Raw genomic sequence first — 17,482 nt, forward strand, 5'->3', positions numbered from 1 at the left:
AATAGCCCAATTAACTGAACACAGAGTCACAACAGATGCACCCTGACTTAGCAGATCAATTGTTTACTACAATTAATTAATGAAATATATCTAAATGAAAGACTTTAATAATTTAATATTACAATAATCTACAAGTATGTGCCTTCCCAGCATTTGTTAAAAAAATAAATTATTGACTCTGGAATGAGTTTTTATGTCTTCTAACAAGAGCTGCTGATGCTTAGAATGTACCATTCACTTATCAACTCAGGTACAATCAAACAAATATGTTATTCAATGCATGAATACAATTTATACTAAATAATTAAGTAAAGATAAATATGATTTACAAATTAATGATTAAAAATTGAATTAGCTATGTGTGTACACATTTCTTTCATTGCAGTTATATTTGGGAAAAACATAAAAATCCTCTTTATAAAAATAATTTTATTCTCTAAGTATTTATTGAGTAACTACTTCAAACCCAGCACTGTCTTAGGTAATAGATAAGTAATGAAAATAGTCAGAGATCCTTGTTCTCACTGAAGATAAAAAATAAAAAAAAAAACACAATAAGTTAATTCTATCCTATTTAAGGAGGTGGTAAGTTAGGGCTGCCAGTTAAGATATAAAACTACCAAATTTATTTAAAAATTAAATTTCAGATAGGCAAATAAAATAATTTTGTACTATAAATTTGTCCTAATATTGCATATATGTGTAAATTAATATATGAAAATATATCAAATTTATAAGTATATGTATATAATATGTATTTTATCTATTATTTATCTGACACTCAAATTTAAGTGGATATACTCTACTTTTAATTGCTTAATCTAGCAACATCTTGACATATACTATAGAAAAACAGTTAAGTAAAAAATAAAACAGGATTCCAGAAATGGGGTGGGTTATGGTAGGTGGGCAGACAAAGTGAAAATTTATAAAGATTTGAAGAATAAGATTTTCTTAGCCAAAGGGTTATCTAAGAACAAAATTTTCTAGGCACAGAGAGAACTAATACACAGTATTGTGTCTGGTTTCATTGTGAATGTTTAATCTATGACTTCAAATGCAATGGCTGAGATTTAATATATACCCTGTAGCAGAGGCCAGGAAATTTCTTAGGAATATTGCTCTATCTGGTCAGTGCTGCAATCACATATGTGTGTCCCTATAGATTCATATTTCCCAATGACAAGTGCCTGTAATTCCTTATTTTTAAAGAAATACATATCCCAATGCATCTGAAGGAGAAAGTTGGTGAATTATTTTTTCTCTCTTCCAGAGATTAAACTGGATTCTAACCAAAGGTAAAATATTTCTCCCAGTTATGGCTTAGCTTTAATACTTCTCTGAACAAAGTAGCTTAGTTGTCTTACAGTATTTTATCCAGGCTAATGTAGTTTTGTTTAAAATTAGTGGTTTTTTTTTCAAAGAAATTTTACAAATAGTTCTAGTTGGACTAAGGGTTTGTCATAATTGTGTAATTACATGCCTTAATCAAAATTGGAAAGGTTTAGTGAGTGATAACTCTTATGACCATATACAAATTTAACTAAATTTTAAAATAGGTAGAATTTTATTTAATCCTTGAATTTAGAAAAAAATGACTTTCTTATTTAATAAATGTAAATTTCTAAAAGACATATGTAATTCAAGTTTTATCAACTTCTCATTTGTTACATCATAGAAATGCATATTTATATTTGCAAAATTGAGTATTAAATTTGAAAAAAATATACAAAATTATAGTTCCCCTTTTGAATGTGAGGATATTAGAATAACTAATTACCTAAATTTACCAGATAAATGGATCCCCATTCCCATCTTTTATTTCTGTGTGTAATCACTGATTTCTGCCTTTTTAGACAATACTTTTTAAGTTTTCTTTATTTTCCTTGAAAGAAGAATTAATGAACATTTTACATAGCACAGTGTACTGTAGCATTAAACAACAACCAAAACTTCATTCAGCCTTAAGTGGAATTCAACGAGTAATTACCAAACCAATTCAACTCATGGGTGATCTCTACAAATAATGATGCTCTTGAAAAACAAGATACATTGGCAACATATTCAATTTCCTCACATAGTTGTAGCAAGAGTGTTATCTGATAAAAATATTATATAATATAATAACTAAAATATACTAAATTATGAAGCCACCATGAAAAATATATGTGTATGTGAAATAGCCAATCTCAAAGGATTAATAATTCAAATTTGAATATTAGTATATATTCATTTTTTACTGATCCAGCATCAAAGAGTTAGAAAAATCCTGGCAGAATATCTAAAACTAATATATGTATCCCTGTAATAAGATATCTGTAAAATGATTTAGGTTTCCATTACTTTATTTTTAGTGTTTTAGGATTTGGTTGGTAATTGGATGACTGTCATTTTTGGCAGAGAGAATCTCTGTTGTATGAGATCATATTCTCTGAAGGATACCCAGTTTCTCTTTTGCACCCTGCTATACTTCTAGAACTTAATTATAATAGATGTTATTATGGTGAATTCTAATCATCTACTTATGTGCTCATATTTACTACCAGATTAATTTAAAAGCTTATGTTATACTTCAGATTTAAAAAAATGGAGATTTGTTCATCTTAGAGAAATAAGAACTTAATGAATTAAGAGCATTCTTACTCAGAATTTTTCAATATATTAATTGTATAACTTTTCAACTAGTTGATCTGAATCTTACTCACTTTAATTAATATTGGTATGGAAAAGTTCTTTCATGTGTCTTTCCTTGAGTTTTCTCAGCACAAATGGGGTTAATTATGATACCCGTCTTATACAGTTTTTGTTTGTTTTTTTGTTTGTTTAGTACTAGGGATTGAAATCAGGAGTACTTAACCACTGAGCCACATCCCCAGTCCTTTTTTGTATTTTATTTAGAGGCAGGGCCTCACTGAGTTGCTCAGGTCCTCACTAAGTTTCCAAGGCTGGCTTTGAACTCATGATCCTCTTGCCTCAGCCTCCCAAGCTGCTGAGATTATAGGTATGCCCCACCACGCCCAGCCCTTTTACAGGTATTGATGGATCATATGTATTATTATAAATAAAATAGTTAAAGAAGATCATGATACAAGATGTATATTATTAAGCATTAATGCTTATCATTACCTATTTTATTTATCCTCACAACTTATCACCCAATAAGCAGTTAATAAATATTTTGTCACACAGTAGTGGTTAATAAATACATGAGTAGATGCATAAATGGGTGGATAATGAAAAAAATCTGACAGAGAAGTATGTGTTATTAAAGTTCAAATATTTTACAAATAAATGTTTTCTGTTTGTTATATGTATCTTAGTTTAAAAATCTACCTAACATACTTAGAATTGAAAGTCCTAGTAAACAATTAATTCTGATCAATGATATTGATCACATTTTGCTAAATGTTACAATATCTTAAATGCTTAAAGTAAATGCTTCAGTAGATATTTCAGGTAAAATCTCAGAAATATCAAATGCAAATCATTGAGCAACTAACATGACAGTTTAAGAGTAATAATTAAAATATGTATTCAGTTTTAAATTGAGAGGGATAATGACATCCATAGCTTCTTTAACATTCTTGTACTATTTGAACTTGTAGTTAGAAATATCATCACAGTGAATTCTACTGTCATTAGAACAACATTAGAACAACAACAACAAAATACTTAGCTCCTTAATAATTGTTTTCTTCTTCTGTTCAATGAATATTTTGCACATGATATCTTGGCTATATTTATAAATGTGCTTGAAATATCATTATTAATAACACCTATGGTAAAGATAGTACAGTAACTTTTAGAAATCAATCCTCTGAAATGAAGCAAGCATTTAACACATTGATAAGCAAGGACTTGGATATATATAATCCATCAGTATTATAGAATGTTGCTGTCCTGCATTTCATTAATTTAAAGGGGTCACTCTGTAATTCCAATTAAGCTTTTAGAAATAGTTTAACCAGATTGTACACAAGATAATGCCAAGGCTAATGTTTACATTTTAATTAAATGCACGATCACAAACTCAGTTGTACCCTGAGTAAGAATATAATACAACATGAGGGTACAGCTTATTTATGCTATACTTGATTGCAAAGTGTTAGCTTGAATGACTAAAAATAACCTATGCCAATCATAAAAATAAAACGTGCAAATATTTTCTTCTATATATTACTTTTGTTTTATAATTATTAAATTAATACACCCTTCAGAAGTAATAGACTGGAGAAGGTATTATTTCTAAATATAAGGGTTTAACAAGAAGGCAAAGCATATTCCATGGTGCTGTAAATTATTGCAAGGGGCCTTCTCTTGCTTGGAAGCTGTAAATTTCCATATCCTTTTAATCATTGGCCTCTATGCTGAGACAATCAGTCGGTATGAGTGGGAAGGCTACAGATTATGAATGTATGTTCTTAACCTCATTTACTCAGCAAATGCTTTACCCAGAAAACAGTAACATCCCCTGGCAGGATGATAATTGACATCCACCAATACAAAAGGGATCCTAGGGCTTTTATTCATTAATTCTTTGTAGACTACATTAAATGCCATTGGGTCACATCTTCCCATTTTACTTGGACTCATGATTGGCAAGGAAAACCTGGAGCCAGGAAGAAAAGCTAAGAGCCTCCCTTAGATCTGACTCTTACTGAGAATCAGTTAGGGGTGTAGTTAGGGGTATAGACAAGGAGAGTGGGAGAATTATAAACTTCTTCTTCTGTTTGCTTTCCCCCTAACTCTGGCTACCCTCCCTCATCCTTCAGACCCAGGTTTAATGTGTACTTTTTTTAAGAGGACGTCTCCTGCCTGAGTACAGCTAGTAAATTTCTCCCACTCTCCATTCATATGTTTTTATAGTGCTTTCTGCTTTATCATTTTTACTAGTATCAATATTCAAATTAAATAATTCAGGGTATAATTTTTGCGTGGCTATCTTCTTTACTAATACTCTGATGCTTATAATAGCCAGACATTTTCTGTTATTTCACTGAAAATAAGTCAGCACTCAAAACATTATCTGGTATATGGCAGGGGTGGAAAAAAGATTTTTCAGATAAATACATTTATGAGCAAACTTGTTTATTTCTAACCTTAAAATACTCCCAGTTTTCTAAACCAAGTTTCAATGATTACAATAAAAAGAAAATTTATACCGAGAGTTCTTTGTTTTGGAACACTTTGTGGGAAAAATACTCATTGTATCAAACTGCTATAAAGTTATTTAATAAAGAAAGATCATCATAAATTGGAAATTCTATTATTTAATAAAGTGCTAAATGTTGATAGAAGTTAATGCTTTTCTTATTAGGAATCTTTAATCAAAGATTAATACCAAAGAGACAACATTCTAAAGCACCGAGATTCTATGTTGATATAGATATGGATTCTTATTCCAGTGTGATTGGAATTTCAAGAATTTCTTCATGTATGACTCACATCTATTGGGTACTTTGTCAACTTCTCGAATTGATTTTTTGTCAATTAAGTGCAACTTAATTCCTCTTACTCCATTTAAATATTGTCTTTCAATATCTTCAAAATTAGGTAAACTTCATTAATCTATGACAAAAAAAAATGCCCTAGAAACAAGTCAGCATTGTTATAATCAACAATTCCAGGACAAGTGAAAAAATCACTAATTGGTATTTTAATAATCTTTTATCTTCATGGTTCTCTTTTAGATATAAAGAAGTATTGAAGTCATCAATATAATATCATAATCTCTTTTCCCTATAAGGAAAAGAATCTCTTTTCCTGTAGTAGTTTTTAATAAGCCAAATGCATTATTTGAAAATAACACATATGAGATTAGGGTTAAATAAGAACACAAAACTCTAATAAGGAGGGAACATATAGAATAAAGAATATTTTTTTCTCACCACGTGTTAATTATTTCTTTATTTTAATGGAATCTGGAACTGGGAATGGGTAAATTTTTTAAGAGAGATAAGTTAATTCAATTCATGATTCTTCAATAAATGTTTGAGGGTCATCTATATTTGGTAGGAATCAACAAGTTAGAGTTTTTGCTCATCTTTATTAGTCTACTTCATAGGTAGGGCACACAGGACTTTGAAATTGAAATGCAATGGCGATGCTTACCTAAGCCTAACAAAATGATATGGAAGTAATATTATTTTAAAAGTGGAAAGAAAATATTCAAAAAAAGAACATGTTATGTTCTTTGGACATATCAATGAAGCTTCTAGTTGATTTTGACAATTGTACTAAATTATTTATCTTCCTATGATAGTTATTTATCTTTCCAAGAAGGTTAATATTTATAAAAATATTAATGTAAATTATAAAGTATATAAGGGAGCATGTGCAGAGAGTGGTTGAGGCAGGTTTTCAATCCTTGTGGCTTTCCTTCCATAGGATACCCACTCCATTTGAAGTTCTGAGCAAGAAATAAAATTAGCCCCAGGATTCTGGACCTCCAGAAAGCAGGCATTTCTAGTCAAGGGTGAATCTTCATGAACAAAATGTAGGAAGAAAGGCAAACATTTTAAAAATGAAAGAGAATGAATATAAAATCATATGACAGAAGAAGCAACATTAATGCAGTAAAAGGAAAATGAATATAAAGCAAATATTATAAATATACTAAAAAAGATAGAGGTGGAAAATATTGCAAAAGCAAACAGGTTTTTTTAAAGCAAGAAGGAGGTGGACATGAAGTTAATAAACAGAAAAAAAAATAACAAACCCATAAGCTTTGAGAAGTCACATTCCTGTCATAAATTCGAAGACAAAGAGATGAGGAGATGAAAAAATATAGAAAGGAAAACAAAAAATATCTGTAGATGTTGCAAAAAGTAAATTTTGTTAAAGAATAAAACCAGCAACAATGCATTACTATCTTTAAAATTCTAGCTAAAACTTTAAAAAATAATATATAAGTAGATTACAAGAAATAGAGTATGAAAATAAAATTTTAATCATATAAGAATTTGAAATGGTAATCAGAACTCCACCCACCCCAAATTTTAAAAAAAATTCTCAAGAACTTTTAGATGTGTTTTACTAATATTTTTGTAATAGGTTATGCCTACATTTAAGTAAACTGTGTATTAGAAGTTTTTTTCTTTTTTAAAAGATGGGGGATTTTCTACATTTTAATCTACACCATGTACAGAACTAAACCATTGTAGGCAATAGCAGAAAGAAAAATTATATTTCTATTTGGTTTATGAATATAATTATAAAAATCCTAAATTTTTATTAACTAAACTAAACCAACAGTGTATTAAAATATGATATATTTAAGTAGAATTTACTTCACAATTATTTAATGTCAGAAAAATCCACCAATGCAGTTATTTATACTAATGATTTATAATAATAAAATCATATTATTACTTGGAATAATCTAAAATATTTCATAAAATGAAATATATTTTAATAATAAAACAGTTTATAGATATGTGGTCCTGGGTTCAAGCTCTAGCCCAAACATAATTTGGAAGTTTTAGTATACTGATCTGGCCATTTTTTTAATTAAAACTGCTGTTTTAATTGTTCCATCTTACAATATTTTGTATATACCTCCCAACTAAATTTTCTCATTAATTTTAAATTTTTTTTCAGCTGATCATTTCAAGTTTTATTTAGTGTATAACTTAAATATCCATGAATATGAAGATGTCCCTTCTTAATCATGTCATGTCTATTTACTTTGTCAGAATGTTAAATGTGGAAGTAAAGTTTTTTTTTTTTACAATGCCTTTGACTTTTCATAACCAAGTTATAATTCATTTTCTAAAATCTTAATTATGGTGTTGACTTTGGCTTAGGACAGTTGTTAAATTCATCAAAGAAGCAGACTATTCCCAGATATCTGAAATAACTACTTTAAAATTTTATCTTTTTTTTTTTCAACTTTATCTTCATGGCCTGTAATGCCTTTCTAAGGAAATAGATAATTTGTTTCAAAAGAATCAATATAGAACATGCTATTCTATTATGTAAAGTATTAAGAATTTTTACATAGAAAAATAGAAAAATAAAGTTGCTCTGCCAAACATTTATCTTATAATGAATAAGGCCTTTATCATGCAAGAAATAAAAGATCCTCTGTATAAATAGAGATAATGGCTACTGCAAAGTTCCTACATTAGGAAGTCAAATTTAATAACCCCCCTGACCATATCTCAACTTCATAGTGAGATCTTAAATTTTCAATATTCTATCTGGGAAACAAATACCAATTACAGAACTTCTCTTTAAACCCGATTCTAATAAAACATAGACAAGTGATTGACACAAAAACACCTGATGATGGAGGAAGTTTCGGATAAGTGAAGAGTTCATATGCTTTTTAGAAGAAAACATTTGTTAAGATCTTCAATGCTGAATAGGGTCCAGCAAACATTTCTCAAAGCAAAATCAACAATAGATCAAACATTTGCTATATGCTTAGTGCTTGAGTTTGTTTGAAGCCAAAACTGGATGATTCATTCAATTTTGCTAAAAGGTCAGTCATATTAGTTAACTGAATAATTTTTCACTATTAAATCAGTTGCTTGTCATTTGTAAAGATTAATTATCAACCCAAATGCCCCTTTGCCTTTACAGGTCATTTTCATGCTTCTTTTCACAGTTCTCAGCAACACGAATAAAAAAGAAGTGGTACTTAGCAAAACAAACTGATGAGATTCCAGTTGATGTAAAGCCTGTCACAAAGAACATATTCCAAGACTCTTTCATGGTCTTGTGTTTTGAGACATGTATAGTATTTTGCAGAGATTTTATTATTAGTGGGATAATCTTCTGAACACCCATTATCCACAATAGTTGTGCATGTGTGCGTGTGTCATTCTGCCTTAGTTTAAATTACTTGTGTTTGTGTGCAAAGCTATCACATGAAATTCTCTTTCCTGGCACAGTTCAACAGGCAAAGAAAAAAACAGGTTAACCTGTAAACCACTGAGAGGCATCCATTGCATATCTGTCCCTCTGGTCCCCAAGCATTCACCCAGAGAAATAGGAATTTCCTGAAGCATTCACACTTATCCTTATTTGACGAGTCTGGAATTCTTTATGTTTTTTCTCCTTAAAAGTCAAAGGACTCCTACAGATGCTGACATTAAACATACTGATGGGAATTATGATTATGTCAGAAAAAATATATAACTCCTTTGGGTTCTGTAAGAAGCTGACAGCATTCCCATAAAATATTAACTACTGACAATAAAATCCCTTCACAAGGAGTGAGAGGTTAGTAGAAAGAATCTGGAAGCCCTCAACAATGAATTTTGATTTACTGGGTGAGTTAAATTCCCTTGTTCTAGATGTTTTTAGGCTTCACATAGATGGATTAAAATGCATGGAAATCACTAGAGTATTCTCATTTGGCAAATGTTTGGAAGGTATAAAAGATGTGAACGGTCTCTTCCCAAAAGAATATATGAATAATAAATTGGCAATATTATATTTGACAGAAATAAAGAAGGTGAAGCAGTATCTGTTTCACTAACTTTCAGCAAAGTCAAGAGGTTTGTAACCGGCTGACCTGCCCCAAGGTGTGCACAGCACAATCTTTCCTTTCCTAAAACACAGCAGTTAAGTCTTTCAGGAATACTGCTTCATATTTTGATGTATTCTAAAATTAGGTTTGCTCAGGAATATTCGAATTAGGATTTATTTTATAATTATTCATCTAAATGAAAAATTTAGATAGCTATGTGAAAGTTTGCTGGTTTGAAAAATCAAAACACAGCTTGAAATGAAATGGATTAGCAATGCAAAAATAAAATTAGATTTCCCAGGAAATATGCATACCAAATAAAGCAGTCAAAACATCAGATGAGGATTAGAGTCCCTTACTTTGATATTTTGAAAGGCATTAAATTAATTTCAATTGGACAGTAGTTTATTATTGCTTTAGTTTTACAATTGAATTCCAAGATGTAACAGTAATAAATTTGTATTAATATGGTACTATTTGCTAAATGGTCAGGGTTAGTCCTGATATGCCCAGGCAGACCTGCCTGTCAGGAAAGACACTTATTTCTGGAATAGAACTCAAAAATATGCTAGATTTTAATAACTATTTCCCCCCTAACAGAGTGGGAATGGACATCTTGGATAAATGTTTCTGAATTTGATGTAAAGTTTACCATTAAACCCAGCCCTAAAACTCATGGTCTCCAATCCCACCGTCTTTGAGGAATTAACTATAGCCCTATTAAATGAACTTAAGATGCCCTGAAAATTCTGATTTTCACACCCTACCATAAAACTCAATAAATTTAATCTTTTAATTTTTAATATATAGATTATTGTATTATCATAGTTAAGCATTTTGTTAACTATAAAATGTTTATCTTTATATACTGAGGCCTAAGAAATTATTTTCTTGACATTTCTTCAAAATTATTATTTGTCATATGTATATTCAATATTTATTAATTTAATGGTTAGTGTGATAAATTTATTTTTCTAATATATATATTATATATTATAATTATATATTATAATTATATATTATAATATATATAATATATATTATATAATATATATAATATATATTATATATTATAATAATATATATAAATATAATATATATATGTACATATATACATGTACATATGTATATATAGTGACTTTTTAAAAATTTGTGTTCATATAAGGTAGGTAAAGAGGTCAGTATATTATCATAATTGTGCAATAAAAACTGTTATTTGGTGTGTGAGTTCATGTAAGAGTTATTAAAATATAATATAAAACAAAATTGTCTTAAAATACTACCATGAAAGAAAATCATTATAGTAATGAAGAAAGAGACAAATAGGTCATGGAGCAGAGTAGAATAGTATAGAGGCTCAAATATTTAGATTATATAAAAGGGTGTCTCTAATCATTTGGAATAACACCAGTATTATTTTATGTTGCAGCCTCAGTTAGCTAGTTAGTCATTAAGTAAAAACAAAAAGGACCATGCTTTACTTCAAAAAAAGAAAAACAACAAATGATTCAAAAAATTCATAACAATATGAAAAACTTGAAGTTTTAGGGAAAAAAAACCAGCATGCTAGGTTTTCAAAATTTATCAGAAAAAAGGGGACATTCTAAGTCTAATTTTAAAAATGGAAAAAGTAAATTAAAGGACAGACTAAATTGCCTACAGTGCACCTCAATATATATTTACTTAATATATAAGGAATGGATTTATTATTTTAATTTCAATTTTATTACTATAGAGATATTTTATTATTACATGTATAAATTAAATAATTGAAATTTAAAAACTAAAACAATAATCATAGGGTGTTTCCCATGGCAACAACAAGTAGCAAGAATATATGCTTCTATTTATTATATCAATACTAACATCCTTGGTGATTATTAGTTACCCATCCAAATAATGTATGACATAAAAAGAAAAATCTCCTTGACTTAAAATCTGTCAGTTTTCCCAGGTGGTTTCATTTCTTTGGACTGATAGGAACATTATATTCTGGAAAGCCTGAGCTCCGGTTACCACACAACAAGTTAAATGATTATGAAGGGTCATAAGGTCATGATGTAATATAAAAAAAAAATATGTACTTTAATTGCCAAATACTCAATTTCAATTGTGCCTGCTTGATTTAGGTTAATGTTTTGTCAAGTTTTGCAGATGAGTGTTTTGTATATTCTCAGGTAATCTTCAAAAAAAATTTTAAGTGTATGTGCATGTTTCAAAGTTTCAGTATATTTACCAAGGCCAATAAAGAAAATAGAAACCAAAAAAACTTCTCAAACATAACTATCAGTGAAAACTGTATACATCTCTAGAGTAACTGTCAATGAATGTCATATATAAGCTCAAGTTTTTGCTTTATTTAAAAAATCATTGTTAAGTATATCCATTTAAATGAATTCATAAAAATTCATGGAGCTATAAAAAGGCAATATGGAGACAAAAGGTTAATAGTGAACACAAGTAAAAGAAACCATTATCTAAGAGGTATGAAGTATGTCTTTCTGAGTAAACAGTTTGAATGCATACATATGGATATGTCATATTTGATGTAGTTCGAGTTAGATATATATTCCAATTCTTAAATTCATGGAGCAGGTTAAGAAAGCAACTATGATTATCCTAATTTAAAAGTTTAAGGTTATTCATAAGATAATGCAAGAAAATGAAATTCATTATTCTGCAAAGTATGCAACAAACCATTAAATATAGTGATAAAATCAATTGACACAAAGAAATGCAATTATGTTACATTCATGTAAAGCCTTCCTTGAACTAATTTCCAAATATCAATCATGAGCGATAGTCATAATATAAACATCAAAGAAGCACTTATGCTTTTAAAAAGCATCAACAAGTTCATACTATCTCACAAAGAGGGAAATGTTAAATCAGAACATCATAATTGTGGCTGGTAATCTCTAATCATCCAAATCTCGGAGCTCAATTTTGTACAACAAAAGCAAAGAAAAAGAGCAATTGCCATTTCATCAGAAAAGGGTATTTTACCATCTCTCTAAAATGTGATGATTTATTCTTAATTAACAACTGATTAAGCAGTATTTCAAAAATTTCTAACACCACACATGACTAACTCGTAAGCAATCAAGGCATTAGATGAAAATTAAAAGCAGGCATATCATAAAGTGTTGATGATCTACACCTGCATTACACATCTGTTCAAGTTCAATTTGTAGGAAAAATAAACTAATCATTCGTCCATCATTTTGTAATGTTACCTAAAATATTTCTTAATTCTTGTTTTCTTTTTTAAAAGCCAGTTCATAAGTAGAAAAATTTAAAAAGAAAAATCTAAAATTGGAAAAATATTGAAAAATTCCTTTGAAATAGATTGCATATAAATAATAATAAGCAATGTTAATAATGTGGTCCTATTTTTCACTACATAACATTTTTAGGAGTTAATATTTAAAATGGATTATCTATAACAGATTTCTTATTTTAATAAGTCTCAGATACATTTAATTGACAGAGAAAATAAGAGCTCAAAACATCATTTGTAATTCTCAGGGAAGATATGCCTTCTTAAGAGAGACATTCATACATTTATATAAACATAAAATAATTTAGAAAGTAACATATAGCTTCCAATTCTATAGAGGAAGAAACAAAACAACAACAACAACAACACAAGTGTTTTGTTTGTTTGTTTGTTTTCCTTCTTGCAAAGACATGAGTGGGAAAGGTGCCAGTTAGAAAGTGGGGGTTGAACAAATCTCTCCCCCCAACAAGTTTGTGTGAATGAACATAGAAATGGCTCCTTAAAATAAAACAACCACTTAAAGCTTCCAAAGATGTCTCATTAAGTATTTGAATTTTGGTAGGAACAAATATAACAGGTTTTCTTTCATTTCTGTTATTTATAATCAAAACTGCTTTCAAAGAAGGGTGAATCTCCCATCAATCATCTTAATAAGATATGATGTTCAGATTTGGAAAATCCAGTTGAGAAGTGGTTATCTGCTTGGCATGCCAGAAGGGAGAAATTTGGGCTGAATACAATCTTGGATTGAGATTCTAGCAGAGGCTATTTGTAAAGAAAAGCAAAGGTCAATGACACTGTTATCTCAAAAGTTCCAAAAGACATTTACTATTTACCAAGCTCATGAACATTTGTGTGAATTTTAGTATTTAATATTTTAAAAGGAGACTTCCTTCATATCAGACATTTTGTGATGTGAATGAAGCACTATTCCAAGAATAAACCTATGCCACTTCTATCCTTCACCTGGGACTGGTGAAATTGGTAAGAGTTGATGGTCTATCTAGCCATATCTTGAAAGGTTCAAAGTAAAATTATATAGATAACAACAAGAAAACAACTTCCCTCCTACTCCCATAACCCCCAACAAATTTGCCACAGTCTGGCTGCAGCAAAATAACTGAGGGGTGACGAACAGGGGCGAGCAGATTTGCTCCCGTCCTATAACGAAAAGTATTCAGTAATAGCCTTTTGCTCCAACTTTTTTCCTGATAATCCTTCTTCTTCTGAACTTTCTTTTTTCTGACTAGAGTTTCTGGGCTTTTGTCAACACATGCCCTAACTATTCTTGGTTCCATTGGAGTGCCTCCTTTTTTCAACAATTTACTTAACACCTCTTCCATATTTTCGTCACAAAGACAATACAACATTTCAAGACAAAGCAACACACAAACATACTGTATCAGGAGTGGGAGCCTTTTCAAGCTGGATATTTCCTATTTCTTCTTTTAGAGTCTCTATTTCCTGTTTCAAATCCTGAACAGTTTTCTCCTTATTAGCAACTTTGAGAACTTCAGCTTCCAGAAGCTCTTCCACAGACTTGATCTTTCCATCGATTAATTTACAGAATATTTCAATATTCCTTATGATTGGGAAAGAATGCCAAGATGGTGTATGCTTTTGGCAAGATGCTTTGGCTGTGCAGTCATTGAGGATACCTGGAACCAAGGATTTGGGGGCCAACAGAGGTGAGGCAAAGAATCTCACCCCCCCACACACTGGTGCATATGCCTATCCACAAGTATGGCTATATGCTGGACCAGTAGTCAGTGATGGGTATGATCCAATTGCAGTGGTACCAACCTAAGACAGGAGGCTGACGCCTAGAGGTAAGTACCTCTAGGGTAAGTACCGTATGTTGAATTGGACAACCTAACAGACACAGATACGGTCCCTAAGCCACATTGCTTGTTGCTTAATTAAACAGAAGGGGGGAGATGCTAAGAGCCATAGCCAAGTAGTAGTGATGCATGGCATTTTTGGTTGAAAGGTGACGCCAGGAAGTCATTGAGATGATATGATTATGTTAAGATGTGCATTCAAATGGATATTAGACCCCTGCTGTCCAACTTAGCCTGCTTTGGGACTCCTGGAGAGTTCCCATTGGTTGGGGAAGTGGGGTAGGAGGGAATTTCAGAGAAGGAATTTGCTGTTGGTGTGGGCCCCGAGAATGCTGCATGTGGGGGTCCGCATATTTCCAGGGGAGCATACAGGGCATTGGCAGGAGTTTCAAAATAAAGTTTGTTCCTGTTAGAGTGGCTCTGGATTTTGTGCCCAGCCAGACTGCGGCACAAATTAAGCCTGGATTTAAAAAACACATTAATTTGAAAATATAAGACATACATTTGAATTAATAATGGAATAAAATATGAAGAAAAATTGCCTTAACAGAAATTGGCAAAATTAAAGATCATCCTGTATTAATCAATCCTGAAATTCAAAGCTACTAATTATAACCATGGATTATAATATACACTAAGATCAGATAAAGTAAAACAAGACATCCATATCAGTAGTAGGACACACCCAGGTGTCTTAAGTGAAGGTGCTATGTAAATGCAAAGACAATTACCTAAAGTGCTTTATTTTTTCATCCACAAGAGAATATGTTTAAACCATGTAGAAACAGATACCGCATATGAAGAATGTCTTCTAGTGATAAATGGTTTTCATTTTATGCAAACTTCTTGAATTACACTTGGTGTGTTTACAAATATATAGCAAGCTTCTTAGATACTGGCAAAAGAAAAGTACAGCCTATTCAAAATTTTTCCATTTATATAAAATGTTCAAATGACTGCTCAGAAATGCAATAACTTTATTTTAGTAATTCCATAGTCTGCAAGTTTCAAAGTACAGCTAGAAGGGATCTCAAAGGAATAATTTGATCCAGTATTGAAGAAAAAAATTGTTTAAAATATTTCAACAGTAAGATGCCTATTTTTTCTAGTGTATTTGTGCTTATTCAGAACTAGAGATCCACCACTAACCATATTTCACCTGCTAACCATGAAAGTGTCTGTATGTAATACAAGGATTATTCCCAGATGCTATTTCTCAAAGTTAAACATATATTCTTTGGCTCTTTTTTCATAGAATCAAGTTATGGAGACCTGGATTAGTTTTGCTACTTTTCTTCAGAGACATGAGATTTCTTCTATGAATTTTTATATGAAAACCCAGAGTATCGCAAACTGATAGATAGTAACCCAAGTTGCATGATCAGGAGCTGTTAATGCCACAGTGTTCAATTAAAGAAAAGTTTTTCTCCAGGCTTCTTTCTTCCTTATTGTTCTGTTCCCCTGAATGTCAGAGAGGTGTTTGCCTTAGGGCACTCCTTTGGGACTCCTCAAGAAAACAGTTTCAAATGGAAATGAAGAGGCCTAATCTGTGCCTTTGAAGTAAAGTGCTTTGTAAAAGCTGTGTCTGAATCAGACTCTTGGCCTTGTGTGTGGCTGTGAATTACATTCTCAGCACCCCAGGAAACTCAAGAAAAATCCCATGTGTCCATCCCAATCTAAAAGAATGAAAAAGAAGTGTTCTATTGGATGAAGTCTCTTGCCTTCCTCTGGTCAGGCTCCTGACCCCTATGAAGTCAGAACAGGGATCCTCTGGGTCAAATGAGTTGTTGCAAGCCCTCCAGTAACTAGCACACAGGAGATTGGGTTTTTCATGAGTCCAGTACATATAAAGAATCTCCCCCTGGCAGGCAGGAGGCCTCTAATTTGACAAGCAGAGCAATATTAACTACAGGCCCATTTTATCTATCCTGTTTCTCAGGAAGGGTGTCCAGGCCACCATGACATTTGGCATATGATGGGCATGAGAGCTCTCTTTTCACACCATCTAAGACTGCTCACCCTATAGAAACCCCCAGCCAGAATGTTATGATGAGTGTCTGTATGGAAGAAGATGAGGGCCATGTGGGAGTGTTTTTGCTAGAATAGTGGTCTTTTGTGTGGTGGTTGGAAAAGATGACTGGGTCCACCTCAGCTTGAACTCTGGTGTGATGCCATTAGAGACTGAGTACTAGAACTGATCTCAGAGAACTATTGCCATGAATTGTGTTGGGATTTTAGAAGGCCAGGCACTAGAGGAGCCATTGGAAACTGAGATCTAGGCCGAGGGTGGCTTTCTCCACAGCACTGGGAATCTCAGCCAGGATTTCACATGATTTTGCTATGAAAGCCTTCTCTGCTATAGTTGAGAGCCAAAACTAACAGGAACCTCATATTTTAGACCCCAATGGGCCTGGATTCCTGTGACCTTTCGCCACTCCTTGGGAACCTTGCCTGCATGCAATCTCCAGAGCTTTTACTGAAAGGAGATTCCTCAACACTCAATGGCTCCTGAATGAAGTAAAACCCACAGTGTCAACTTCTTCATTCTTGAAATATGGCTAGGTCAATACCATGAAGTTTTTGAGAATCCCAAGACCAGAAATCCCTGGAGAACCTTTAGATCTCCTGTTGCTCATCATGACTGAACCAGCGAGTGCCATTTTTGACTGAGTGGAATTCATGACCGTGGTGAAGAACAGAGAGGCCAGTGAGTAGGAGCCAGCAGGGAACTGGACCTGGAGCAATGGAGTGCTGGTGTGTGGTCCAAAATCTGTGGTGGGCCCCTGGGCTTCTGTCATTGGCTTCCAAATGACATGTGACTGACAAGGTGCAGCCAGCAGACCCGAAAATATAAATGCATGTTGTTGTCGGGAGAGGATTTGG

Source organism: Callospermophilus lateralis, unplaced genomic scaffold, assembly GCF_048772815.1.
Source record: "Callospermophilus lateralis isolate mCalLat2 unplaced genomic scaffold, mCalLat2.hap1 Scaffold_103, whole genome shotgun sequence".
NCBI lineage: Eukaryota > Metazoa > Chordata > Mammalia > Rodentia > Sciuridae > Callospermophilus > Callospermophilus lateralis.